General features: G+C 39.0%; 1 protein-coding gene across 3 annotated transcripts in view; it reads right to left on the bottom strand.

Annotated features, from left to right (window-relative positions):
- GALNT18 (polypeptide N-acetylgalactosaminyltransferase 18) overlaps positions 1-13,992 on the bottom strand; it is a 242,093-nt gene that overhangs the window by 70,427 nt on the left and 157,674 nt on the right. The gene's annotated exons all lie outside the window — the stretch shown is intronic.

A 13,992-nucleotide genomic window follows, 5' to 3' on the forward strand; every position in this document is an offset into this window, starting at 1 on the left:
TGACTTTAAGACCACTGCATGAGAAAACTCCATACGAAGACCTGAAATACAGTGTTCACAGTTATTGTTTATTAGCATTGCGATGTTCTTTTTACGTTATGGTAGCACTAAGAATTCCCTTGGCATTATTAAGTTTCCTTTCCTCACAATCTCTCCACATATCCTGAAATGTCTTTGCTGCAAGGCAGAATATTGCTCCTGCGGTTATGATGATTAACTGGAAATTGTCAGATCTGCATTAAGAGTTCCATTCTGCCTAGCCCTTCCTGTGAAATCTTTGGCAAGCCACTTGACATCTTCATAAATCAATTCCACACCTGTGAAATGTCATCACCACACTTGTTTCTTCTTTTTGGTCTATTTAGACTTGAAGCTCTAGAGACCACACTTTGCTTTTTTCATGCACTTGCACAGTACCTAGCACAATGGAATAGGGGGCATCAGGCAACTGGTGGCTCCCAGCCCAGCCCAGGAGGGAGCAGCACCCTGGAGTCTGCAGTGGGAAGGGAGTACCTTAGCTTCTGCCATGCTGGCTGGACCAAGCATGAGCACATGTATTTTCAGTGAGCTTCTGTTCAAGAGCTAGTTGTTTATACAAGTCAGGTACGCTTGCGTGCAGTCCTGAAGGTTCACAAAAAAGTGAACACATTGCTTCCATCAAAACATATGAAATAGGTTTCTTACTCAGAAATCTGTTTGCTTCCCATAGAGCTCTGCTCCTCTGAGCCTTGTGTGTGTGCCATCTGCCATTTCCACTGTTTTCCTCTCTTGCTGATTTTAGCCCCTGATCCATACATACACACCAGATAAGTTGGTCATGCCACTGTTTTTCCTATTTCCCGGAGAAAAAAACCCTTGGGTTTTTGCTCAGATGTTCAGTGCCAAGCTATCCCTTGGTTGTAGCTTCCAATGCTCTCGCTAACGTGAAATAAAGTTTTCATCAAAGAATTGATACTATTAGTCAACCTACAAGGTCTTTAGCATCCCCATAAGCTTCAGGAAGTCTGTGACATTTCATAAAGGCCCAGTGTAGTAATAACAATATTCACAAAGTACTCTCATCAATGTCATATTTGTGGTCTTAATGCACTTGCATGAAATACAAACCATGGGTTTTCCCCTGCAGTTTCTAACATTTGTTCTTCACCACACTCTTATTTCATTCATTCTTTAATTTGGATTACACATGTGTAATATATATAATAACCAATGTATGTATTGATTGCTTTCAGGGAATTTTACATCTCATTAAATCTGCTAGGCAGTCGAATGTTAATCTGCCCATTTCAAACTGACTTTCAACCATCTGAAAACACAAATCCCAGGACAATGCTAACAGAAGGCACAGGCACAATTTCACGTAACTCTTCTGTCTATCCAGCAACTTTGCAGTCTGCATATTTTGGGTATAACACACATGATCAACAGGTGTACAACAGAAAACCTCTTGAACATGCAAAACCAAATATAGGCCCTCTATTGTTCAAATAAACTCAATAGCTGGATGTGTTTGGGGAACAAGAGGTGACCAATCAATGTGAAGATACTAAAATGCAACAGTTTGTTTGTTTGGGTTTTAAACATAACCAATGATTCTCATTGTTTTAGCAGGTCTTAGCTGTGCAATCTGCTCATAGCTGCAAGCCAGGGGAAGATTTCTGCACTGAGCCCAGTAACTCCTCACCAGGATAAGCCAAACACTCTAGGAACTGGTCATCTCAATCAGAACTGGACAGTATGCACACTAGAATGGTTAATGCAAGAGAAAGTTAAAAGCAAACACACTTATTTTAGCCACATTAAACGTTCATCCTTGGAAAGTAGATGGATGTGTCCTCTCTTAGTCTGCTGAAGAGGAGCTGAGCTGTTGCACAAGGGGTCCTCTAGCTTAAAGACTGCTGCAGCCCATATGACCTGAATGTGTCTGCTTCTCAGGGTATGGAGGAAGGGAAAAGATGATCAAGTGAAACAATTCCTTAAATTCACCGCTTTTTGAGAGACTCCCAGAGAGCCACCAGGCATGATGCTCTTGCAGCTGGTTGTACTGGTGTTGCAGGGCTGTGCATACCATGTACCTTGACAAAAACGAACTCTGCATAGAAGCAAGAGAATACCAAAGAAAAGTGCTAATATGTACAGTTTTTCTGAAAACAACCACCAACAATAATTAAAATGAAATAATCTATAATGCAAGTCCATCACAGTACTTAAACTGTAGCTGTGTTGTCGGAACGGACTTGATACATTCCTAGAATTTTCCAGTTCACATTACTCCTATCTTTTATCTATCCTTATATCATTGTTTTCTCTTTGACTGCATTGTTTGAATAAACAAGACTCAGAAATCTACGTTTATGTGAAGCATTAACTCACACAGTGCAGAGCACTCTTCTACTTCATACTAGATTTGCTGGGTGTTGATCAGTACACTTTTTTCCCTTATAAAGCCCATAATTACATTCATGTTTTCTATTTTGCTTGTGCAAAGCAACACATTCTTATTGCTCATCTCCAACACACAGGTTTGTAGCAAGCAAAAAATGATCAAACCAACCACTAGCTAACAGAAGCTTAAATTCAAAAGAATACAATGAAGTTATTGAAATTGTGCCTCTCTAAAAATTGTCCAAAACAGTTATCTATTGCCCAAATGTAACATGGTGGAAAATTAATATCAAAATGAGAAGAGACTTTGTTCTCAGTGCAAGTGGCTGTTCATAGTTGTTCATAATTTTGCAATATCAGGAAGCTGTATTTCCTACAACAATCAGCAGCATCTCTGCTGAGTATCAAATATGTAAAAGGAAAGCAGGCTGTAATCAAAGACTTGAAAATCAGTGCTTATGAAACAGTCTCTGTTCTCTCAATCACCTTCTTAGCAAGTGGGCTATTCTGTCTTACACATTTCCTAATGTGGACTGACTTTGTAAGCTTGAGTAAACACAAAATCTTTTCCATAGCTAGGTGTAGTATGGAAATAAGTGGAAATGGAACAGAACCCAAATCTTGGCTTGCCACCAGTGCAACTTCAGCTGCACGTTATAGCTGTGACATTTACTAGGCACTATGCACTTTTAATACACACTGCAGCTTTTTGCCAGAGAGAGTCCCGGAGGAACCTTACAGGCTTACCCATGGTCAGTTTTATCAAGGAATCCTTCTCTGGACTTCAGTATCAGCCCCAGGAGGCAGAGTGCTGCATTTCACCTAATCTTCGATACTACCTGCCAGCCGTTAGTGTAGTGTGTCCACAGGAGAGAAAGCAGTATTTTGCAGCCAGGCATTTCCTGGTCATTGTTATTTAAAACAGCATAGCCTTGCTTTGCAAAGGCGGAGGGCTGAACAGAGCATTATGCACACCCTTTATCTTACAAAACCTATCAAGCAGATTCCCCATGAAGAAAAGATAGTTCACTAAAAAAACATATCCTTTTGACTCAACCACAAGACACAGCAGACATGCAAACGAAGCTTAAAAAGTCAGTATTGCAGAACTTTAAAGATGCCCGAGCTGGATACTTAAGTCAGTTTTTTTTGTTTTGTTTTGTTATCTTCAAGCAGTCTACATTTTTCTGAGTGTTACATGAGGAATCTGAGTTCAATTGTCTTTGACAGTTTCAGAGCACAGTGCCCAACTGGATTGAATGATGGGACTCTCCCCCTAGAACCGATCATACAGTTTGTGATGGCACTGATAGTCTTCAGTAATGTATTTTTAACCCGTGCTCTGTTTTTTTCCACTTCAGATACATTGCATGAATAATAAACAGTCTTTTTCATTAATTATTGTGCTTCGCTGCTTTACGCCACCATAGGGAGAAGAAAGGGAATGAGCAAATGTGTCATCTTCAATACACTGTTGATTCATTTTCTAATTATGGAAACAAACAGGCTTATAAAGATAGATGCATTTGCCTTTCAGCGCAGGATTTTTCAAATAAGGACTCCATATGACTAAGCTGACTCGGTAACTGCAGTTGGAGAGAAAGAACAGCCACAGATGGAATGGGAACATGGTGTAGATCTACTGCTTGGAAATCATGCACCCTACCACCTGTCTCCATATGGTACAGATGTCTGTAGAGCACATCAGAACTCCCCTCACAAACACAGAAGTCATAATTATGCACCATAATAATGTTTAATATTAACATAATTAAGTTTTAATATTTGTCACAGGTTGGTTGTTTGCTTTTAACAAACCCACAAAGATTTTGTTTGTCAAGTTTCCCCTATTCAGCATTACAAAGCAGTGCTAAAGAACTGTTTCATGCTACCTTGCCTTTTTAGGAAGGGGCAGGAGCAGGGCACAATTGAGGCAGGGAGCATAAGGAGCCAGAAGACATTAATCATCCCACAGCTGTGATCCCTTCACAGGTGGACGTGAAGGGATCACCTAGTTCATGGAAATCCCTTCATGAGGTGATCTTTGCTTCAGTAAATGATAGGAAGAGAGAATAATGGGCTTGAGACAGGCCATGGCAATGCTTGCTCTGCTTGTGTGAGTGGCCAGATGATCTAAAGTGCCTTAGCCCCATGGGACTCCCATGTCCTATAGCAGCTGTGGATCTGTCCTCAGACTTCAAATTTTTACGTTATTGATACAAAGTGTTGTCATAAATAATAAATTACTGCCTCACATTCATAGATAAGTAGCTTAAAGAACAGTCAATTAAGCTTCATTTCCTATAACTTTCATGTTTTAATGTAATCCCATTCTGAGTGCTTAAATGAGTCCTCACGACTCTCAGAACAATTACGTTTGTGAAGTCTGACACTCATGCTTTCCTGAGACAGGTGCATTTTAGTGACATTTGAAAATTGTTCTTCTTCGCTGCAAGCTAGCCAAGAAAGCTTAATAAAAAATATTTTTAGATATATAGATAGATAGATAAAAGCTCTCACGTAACTCTATGCAGTACTACATTTTCTGAAGGCTGAAAGTACTGTTTGACTGCATTACAGCAGAATGCCTACTGTATGTTATGGCCATCTCTACAAGCCCTGTGCCTTCACCTTGAGCATAGAATCTATTTCTATGTCAAAGGTCAAGGATTACCGTGCCCCTCTTTAACCTTAGCTCTTGGCACAAATGTAGCTACTTCTACTGTGAAGGGAAGAAAATTATTCTTGAATACAGAATGAGGTTTAACATAACAACTGTCTTCCCTGTGCCTGAAATTCATTTATTTTTTTTTTACACCAGCTTTGTGTGTTCATTGAGCTGCCCAGAAGACACGCTGTGGTCCTCAGACTCCAGGTAAAGAACCATGGTGGATTTTTTCATGAATCATAAAGGCCATTTCTAAAGGCCTTTAGAATTCTTACAGCAGCTGCAGGAATACAATGGAGCTACTGCCTCTGTTGGAGGCAAGAGACCACTGGCTGGTTTGCACCTGCAAGGTCCCCTGGGCCTTGCTGAAACCCTTGGGCAGTAGGTCAGCTCCACCACCTTGCATCAAGGCAAAAGAGCCAACTGGCAGAGCACAAGGCACCTACTCCACTTCTGCAGGCAAAAGTCAGTGCACCATGAGAGCTGCTGCCATACAGGGAGCATCTTAGCAGGTACATCTTGCTTCTGCATGAAAGGCAGATAAATGAGCAAAAAGACAAAATTCTCTAGAAGCACTTTATTTTAAACCTAAATTTTCTATATAATTTGTCTGGTTATTTATAGCCCAGAGTCTTAGCACCATCAAGATCTGCTTTTTGACTTTTCCACTAATGATTTCATAGCCTTTGGAAAAACAGAATGTACTAATGTGGCTAGCTTCCCTACTGGCAAATAAAGCAAGCCTTTTATACCACGTATGCTGCAAAACAAACCTCTCTTCCCTCTCAGTCACTCTGTAGGCATATAACCTGAATTCATGTAATATCTTGAATTCATGTTGAATTCAGCTAGGCATGTAGGAAGAATTGTTTGGTGCACTTTAATAGGCCTGTACATTGGATAGTGTCATTCTGCATGCAGCTCAGTGCTTTGTTGGTTTTTTGTTTGTTTGTTCGGTTGGTTGGTTGGTTTGGTTTGATTTTTGCTTTCCTTTTCTCTGGCCCCTCATCTTTCATGCTCAAGTGATCACCTCTCATCTCTGTAGCAGAAGCAGATAATTTCAAATGGAAAATATTTATAACCAGATATAAACATGCCATTTGTAATGCACCTGTGTATTTAGAACTTTTGCAACAAAGGACAACAATGCAGAAAGGGATAAGAGGGCCTGCTTTGCACACGTTTAATAATCTCATGTTATCTGGTAACAGATAAACCACCCAAGGGAAATTACCAACATGATGCAAGGATTTGATTAGGACAGAGCTCAAGAACAAAAAAGCAGTACAGTCCTTTTCCTGCATTACTATACCTAACTTGTATCATTGACAGAGACACATAATCTCAGAAGACCATGCTATCCACATGTAAAGCCAGATAGGGTAATGAGCTTTCACAGTCCCAGCCTTTGTATTCAGCAATCCAGAGTCTCAGTTGCTGTCAAACCTCCACTGTTCTATTGAGATAAATGAGGCCTACACCAACCTATTCCAGCTCAGACCTTGGACTACAATCCAGGGATTTTTCAGTCTAGCACATGAACAGCAAGCACCATTCTCCCACAAGAAAGGCAGTAAAACATGCATGTTTCCCCTCCGAGCCCCTACACACATATGCACATACAAACTTTCCTTTGCCCAGGATAATCTGGATCGGATCAGTGTGAAGCACACACTGCTTTTTACCTCATTTCTGTCCTGTTGGATCCTGTCATAGGTATCACCAAGCCCACATTCCAGCAGCATAGTGTCTCGCACCACTTTGCAAGACTGAAATATAAACTGAGATGCCAGATGAATCTGCAAGGTCATACCAGAAGGTGCAGCAGGGGAGGTATTTGGGCGTCAGTCTCCCAAATCCCAAGGTAGCACATTAGCACTGCGTGGCTTCTTTCAACCCGTGATTCTGCAGTCTGAGGCATGGCCCTTATAGAGAGCCCAGGGAAATCTGTGTAGCTACAAGAGCTCATCCACATTACTGGATCAGGATTGAAAGCCGGCTGACATCCAGAGGTCTTGTTAATGTCAACAGAAATGCATTACATCAAAAGAATTAAACATGGCCCTTCTGTTCCCCTCTCAACGTGAGAGACTCACATGCTTATGTCTGAGTACCAAGTAGACCTTACTAAAGGTAAGCATTAACATAAAGAGAGACAAGGAAAATAAATCTGCTCTCAGGTGAACATCCTTTCTAGCTCTTCTGTGAATACAACTGCATGCTGCAAGGCAGGTCTAACGATGAAAGCACAGTTTATTTTCTTAGATTACAGAATTCCCAAATTAGAAAGTTTACAACTGACAATCAAAGCCAATTGTGTGTACTTAAACCAGCAAATATGCAAACAAAAGATAGAAATAGAATTGGAATTTTCCAAGCACCACAAATAGTACTGCTGCCATACAAATAACAAAGCAAGAGCACGGCAGTTGCACCACGCCTCTTCAAGGCAATACTTCAAACTCTTCAACAGGAAGGTGTTAAAATCCTAAAAATACATTTAAGCACAGACCTATAATTACATAATCTTAATTGTTCCACTAATTTGCTGATTTCTGGATGCTTGAATTATTTTAGCATGAATGTTATTCCACTCAGGTTTATTATGTACACCTACTTCCCATTTAGGGAATGTTACTGAGTATATTATGGCTACAATAATGTGATCAGAACACTGTAAAAAGCACTACCACTGAAATGGAGATATTCACACTGTATCTGATACAAGACCAGCTTCTGATGTGTATTTGAATACAACAGTTTTAGAAAGGCACCATAAAGTGAGAAGTACACAAGCAGCAGAAGCACGCATTGGAAGTGTTACAGTAGATACAGTACTCTGCTGAAATAACTGCTGCCAAAATTCTGAGAGCTCATAATTTCATTTCTTCACGTTCCTTGATTCATTTGTAAAATGACCTTTAAATGTTAGAGAGAAGTGCCTGGGAAATGCATTCTAATTACACTTGGATAGCAGCTGTTTTGAGTAATCTAATTTACTTTAAATATATACATATAGTATTTAATTCTAATCTATTTCTTGGACTTGTACGGAGCAGAAAAATCACGATTCAGAAAAAGAATCTAAATACCTGAACAAAGCCAGGGCAGACTACATAAATCTAGAAAAATGCAACTTGAAGAACATATTAGAAATACTCTGTACTTCTATAACCATAAGACTCAGCAAGCTGCCTGCTGTATTTTGAACTTGATAAATCATCATGACTCCAAAAACCAGCATGGCAATTCATGTTATGATAACAGATTCATATGGAAAAGAAAACTACCAATTAAAGCACAGTAGTCCAAGTGTAACTACTTTATTATTCAAGAGAAAATCAATCACATAAGCAGCATTAAAAACATAATAAGCAAACACGCAGTTAGAAATGTAAGGAACAGAGCTGCTTATATTCCTCTCTGGATCAGAACTCCCTCTACCAGCAAGGAACCTGAGAACAGAACTCTGAAAGGAAGATTAAGCAAAAACTAATCACAGAATGTTTCTGGTTGGAAAAGACCTCTGCAATCCAACCCTTCACTCAAAGGAGGTCCAATTAAGCAATACTAAATATCATTTGCTATTAAAGAAACACTTATAAGAATGTCAGATAGCATTAAAAGACAGCGGTTTTTGTTTGTTTGTTGAAATAAATGGGAACTAGCCATTGGATTTTATGAAAATGGTATTTAAAATCAGAAATTACAATCCAACCTTATATACACTGCATAGAACAAGGTCCTTGGGAGCAAAACAGTAGCTAGCAGGCAGCAAAACTGATGATACTACAAGAGCATCCTTGAGGACCAGGACAGCAATACTATTTCTCCCATTGAGATCTCACTCTACAAATCAAAATGCAGTTAAGAAAAAATAAATCCTTCTATAGTACATTTTTATTTATTTATTTTTTTGATCCTGGTCCAAATGTAGAGTTGCCAGCTCTTCTGCTTTTGAATGAATGACTCTTACTCCTTTGGACACTACTTACACATCTGATGCAAAATGCTCCATCTATATTCCAGGCCACCAGGAGTAATATTTTGACTACCTGTGACTCTGTTGTGCGTGACTCACTACTATCTTCTCTTTTCAAAGAAGGACTGCAACTTGCAGAATATTGTAGTTCACCACAGTAAGAGTAATAAAGCACCCAATACATTTTGCCCAATAAAAGAGAAATACAATCCATCTGGGCAGAAGGGCTCCTTTCTATAGTGGGAAAGATGGGATGATGGGATCAGTTCACAAAAAGGACTTGTTTTACATCAACAGAGCCACATTCACACAAGATGCTTCAGTTACAGAATTATAGAATCACTTAGTTTGGAAAAGACCTCCAAGATCAAGTCCAACCATCAACCTAGCACTGCCAAGTCTACCACTGAACTATGTCCCTAAGCACCACATCTACACTTTTGTCTTTTAGTTTTGTAGTTTTTTTAATCTTTTGAATACCTCCAGGGATGGTTACCCAACTACTTCCCTAGGCTGTCTGCCCCAATGCCTCACAACCCTTTCAGTGAAGAAAGGGAAAACATACAGGGGCAAAAAAAAAAAAAATAAAAAAAAAAAAAAATAAAAAAGAAAAGAAAAGAAAAAGAAAATTATAGGTGGAAGAGCTTTTTTTCTTTCTTTGTTCTAATGGCCAATGCAAACCAGAATAGATCAGATAATACCACTTGCAAGTAACAATTGTACTGAGTGAAACACAGGTATCGTGGAAGTCAACAAGAGGTTTTCAGAAAAAAAATTGTTGCATGTCCAGGCCCTGAATACAACATCACATACAACGTCAACAGTACAATACACTACATCAACACTACAATACAGCATCAACGTGACAGCAAGTACACATACTATAACTAGCCCGGTATGAAAGCCAGCTTTCACGTGCCGTTATATTATACAATGTTAATGCAACTGACAGTTGTTTATGGGAAGCAGGAAAGGAAAGACTTGTGTTCCTCTGTGTTCAAGTTTTACATGAGCAAGGCTTCTTCCACCCTGCTGGGAGATACACTAATAGCCAGATTAACATACTTTACTTTTAAAATACATTTTACTCCAGCTTAAGCAGGGTTTAACCAAATCTGTCCCAGACTTCCACAGGATGCTAATAACAATGCTGGTCCTGTATTCTGAATTGAAAAGGTATTATATATTTTAGTTTCAAGTTACAGTCCAGGTTATTTTAATGTCTTCCCTTTTTTAGAAAACCTAAGAGTTGCTGCTATTGTCCCTCATGTTTTTCTGATACAAAAAGGCAGGGCATGAGCAACATTGTTATATGGCAATCAAAGCCTAGACATTTCATTAGAACTATTGGATAGAGAGATTTTTTATGATACCTGGTTAAAGATTTATTTTTTTTTGTTCTGGGTAAAACTACAGTTACATGCTGATATATTTCATCTAAAGATACATATTGGATGCTATTGTGTTCTCTTCAGGCTTGGAGTTTGGGAAGTTGTGGACAAGATACTATTTCACTTGTTCTTTACTTGGAGATAGTGTACGCCAGATTTAGAGGTTTTCTACAGCTACCAAATGGCACGGTCCCAGCGCTGCGTTAAACCAAAGTAATCAAATGTGAAGGGAAAGAAGCAAGCCAGAATTTGTTGCTTTAATTTGAAAATGTACATAGTTGATTATTCCCCCCAAAAAACAGCACAGCTGATTTAGATAAAGCCAAATCCTGCAGCTCTTATGCCTTATATCAAAATTAAATCACTTCTGACTTGAATTGATGTTTTACAGGAGTAAGAGTTATTTGGATTTTGTCCTTTGTAGGAAGTTTCACGAAAGAGAAAGTGTAACTCCCAGGTCACTCAAATCATGTGAAGTTAAGCCTGTGATATTCCTCCCACGATTCTGGCAGAAGTGCACACTGAAGGCCCATCTATGTTTGCTAGTTGGGAGATGGGATTAGCAGACTCTATTTTATAGAGATTCAAAGACTTGAAACTATTACCTCCCATCTCTAATTCTTCCACTATACCGCTTGACCTTTGTGAATAATGATTTTGCACAGATGCAGGGTAATTTCCTTGGTCAGGACCTTGATGTGCAGTGATTTGCAATCTGATTTGCAATATATACACATTTTTCACAATAGTTACTGCTTGACTTCTCAGATTTAAACATTTTAGCATCTTTGAAAGAATGCTTCTTGCACAGCTGAATTTCATAATGAAATTCCACAACTGAATCCTCATCACCTATAAGCATTAAATTTCTACTTTGTCTGCATGTTGCAATATGTTGGCTTGAAAACCACTTCACTCATCTTCAGACTGGGTAATGATCTCATTTTCCTATATGACATTGGTCTTGGTTAACCTTAGAGGGTTATTCTTATGTCACAGGAGACATAAGACTGCTCCAGAAGATGGTAAATTCAGTTACAATTAATACCCAAATCTTGAAAATCCTGAGCAGTATTTATTCTACAGAATTTTCTGCAATTTTTTCAAAGCTCAAGAAGCCTCAGACATGGGTGTCTCTTGGAAGTCTGAATAGTGAAATACTCCTCCAGTCACATGGCTTCAACGGCCTCACAGCAACCCTCTTCCTAAATATTCCCTTATATGACAATTGACAATTTTGTAAATCATACTCTACATAGCAAACACTGTCATGCTACCTGTTAGAAAGAGTGAAGTGGCCTAAACTGTAAGTCAAGATGACCCTTTTCTGACATTTTGTGAGTCACACTAATAAATGTAAGTACAGGTCACCCACATAGCCAGCCTGATACATTTTTTCCTAATTCTCACTCTGTCAGTAATATTGGAGATTACAATTACAGTCACTCTGCCACACTGGGAAAAGGCAAAATGACATGGACATTTTGGACCGTGCCTTGATTCCAAGACCATCACCTCATCCATGTCCCAAACCAGCAGGCTACATTTCATCTGACTGGACAAAAGGAGGGTGCTGCCTCAATGTTCACGGCCCTCTAGCAATGCCAAGCTACTTCAATCTATAAAGCACACACAAGAAAGAAGTCTATTCTGTAACACCTCTGCTTACTAAAGTTGGGGTATAATTACGCCTAACTCCTCATTGCCTTTGGACTGCAAAATGGCCCAGCTTTGTACAGTTCTTGACAACCTACACTCTGTACAATCTTTCCACTGAATAAGTTTATTTGCTACTTGGAATAGCTATTTGCAAAGCTGTTGTCAAAGGAACTCAATGGGACTGCTCCCTTTGCAGATCACGTAAAGAATGGGAACTTGAAGCCTATGCTGCAATTCCAATTAGAGAATTGAAATTATGAAAATAAGAATCTCCAGTACATGTCATACAGAAGGACAAAACACTTGAAATAAAGAAATGGTTGCATTCCATATGTTCTGAGAGGTTCTACAGTTCCAATAGGTTTTCAGTGCTACAGGACCACATCAGAGCTTGTTAAATGAGACACAGACAGCCATAGTTCAAATACTGCTAACTGGAGACCAGTCAATATTTCTGCCTTTTACCACTGACAAAACAGTGGTGATTAAAATAATTAAAACACAGAGGTAGTAGGTTTCATAACCTCTCTTTTAAAAACCCAGCATCTGGTTTCTTTCTGTAAAATCATCCAGAACAACAACAAAAACATTACTATACAGCAAAAGCAAATAGCTTTGCTGAAGCCTAAGAAAGATCACCAACTTGCAAGAAGTTACTCAGTCTTTTGCTAAACTACATGTGAAAACTCCTGTCAGGTTGTGTTTTGTGTTTTTTTTTTTTAAATATTATTTTCTATGTGAGTTAATCTTCTCAATTGCTAAAAAGTAAACACTAGGGGTGTTAACTGGAAGCATTTATGAAAACTGAGTATTGTACTGCACACGCGTTTCAGAAAATACAGGGGTTTTGTAACAAATCCTAAGAAAGATTTGTCTAAGTACATACTTGGTTTAATCCCTTCAGGTAGATAAACAAAAAACATGTGAGTCCTCATTTTAACAAAGAGAGGGAGCAGTGATTTTCTTCTAGTCAGAGTACTTCTTTTACAGTTAAACCTAAAGCCTTGGTACAAATTATTGCCAGATACACAGACATCTTAATCAAACAGATAACAGATAAGCATCGAGAAAGAATATTCCTGGGGAAGACAATCATGCAACATCATGTCTGGAAAGGGATCAATGCCTGCCAGAAGCCGCATGAGAGGGTCGGTCTCGGTTTGGAAACGAGCTGGTGCTACCTATGACCAGCCATCTCAGAGATAGCTGGCAGTTCTGGAAATGCTCCGTTAATGTCATCTTTTACTCTCCATCTCAAAACAAATCTGTTTTGTACATCCTCCAAATACTAACCTATGCCACCTCTGCTTCCGTGCAGTCATTTCCTAATGAATGAAAGGTAGCGTTCCCTGTCCTGTTGCTCTCATCAAGTCTATCCTTCCCTAATGATGTGAAGTGGACCTGATGTTTGATAAGTACTAGCACTTACAAATCCCTCTGAAATCACCTGGCACCAAATAAAAGCAAAATTTATTTTCTATGTCTCCATTTCTTCTGTCTGTATCTACATATAATGCTGATACTTATTAAGCAATACATTGTTTTCTCCCACCCTTCTGCTACTTCATTTTTGGAACTCATTGATCTCTTGCCTCAATGATTTACAGTGTGCTGAACAAAACCAGCAACAGTACCAGGACATACTTCTTAAAAGGTTCCTCATTATTCTTTCTCTTCACAACCCCTTTTTATTTCATTACTTTTGACCTATCACCATTAAACCTCTCTGTCTGAAAGGCTACATTATCCATCAGCAGAATGAACGGTTTCACCAGTAATGAGACAATGGGACAGAACCTATGCTTCACTAATGTTTATGCAAATCTGCATAACAGTAACTAAGTAAAATTATAAAGCCCTTCCGTTTTAAAACTACATACATAAGTTAACAAATACCAATCAAGCTG

The sequence above is a fragment of the Anas platyrhynchos genome, chromosome 5, assembly GCF_047663525.1.
Source record: "Anas platyrhynchos isolate ZD024472 breed Pekin duck chromosome 5, IASCAAS_PekinDuck_T2T, whole genome shotgun sequence".
Taxonomy (NCBI): Eukaryota; Metazoa; Chordata; class Aves; order Anseriformes; family Anatidae; genus Anas; species Anas platyrhynchos.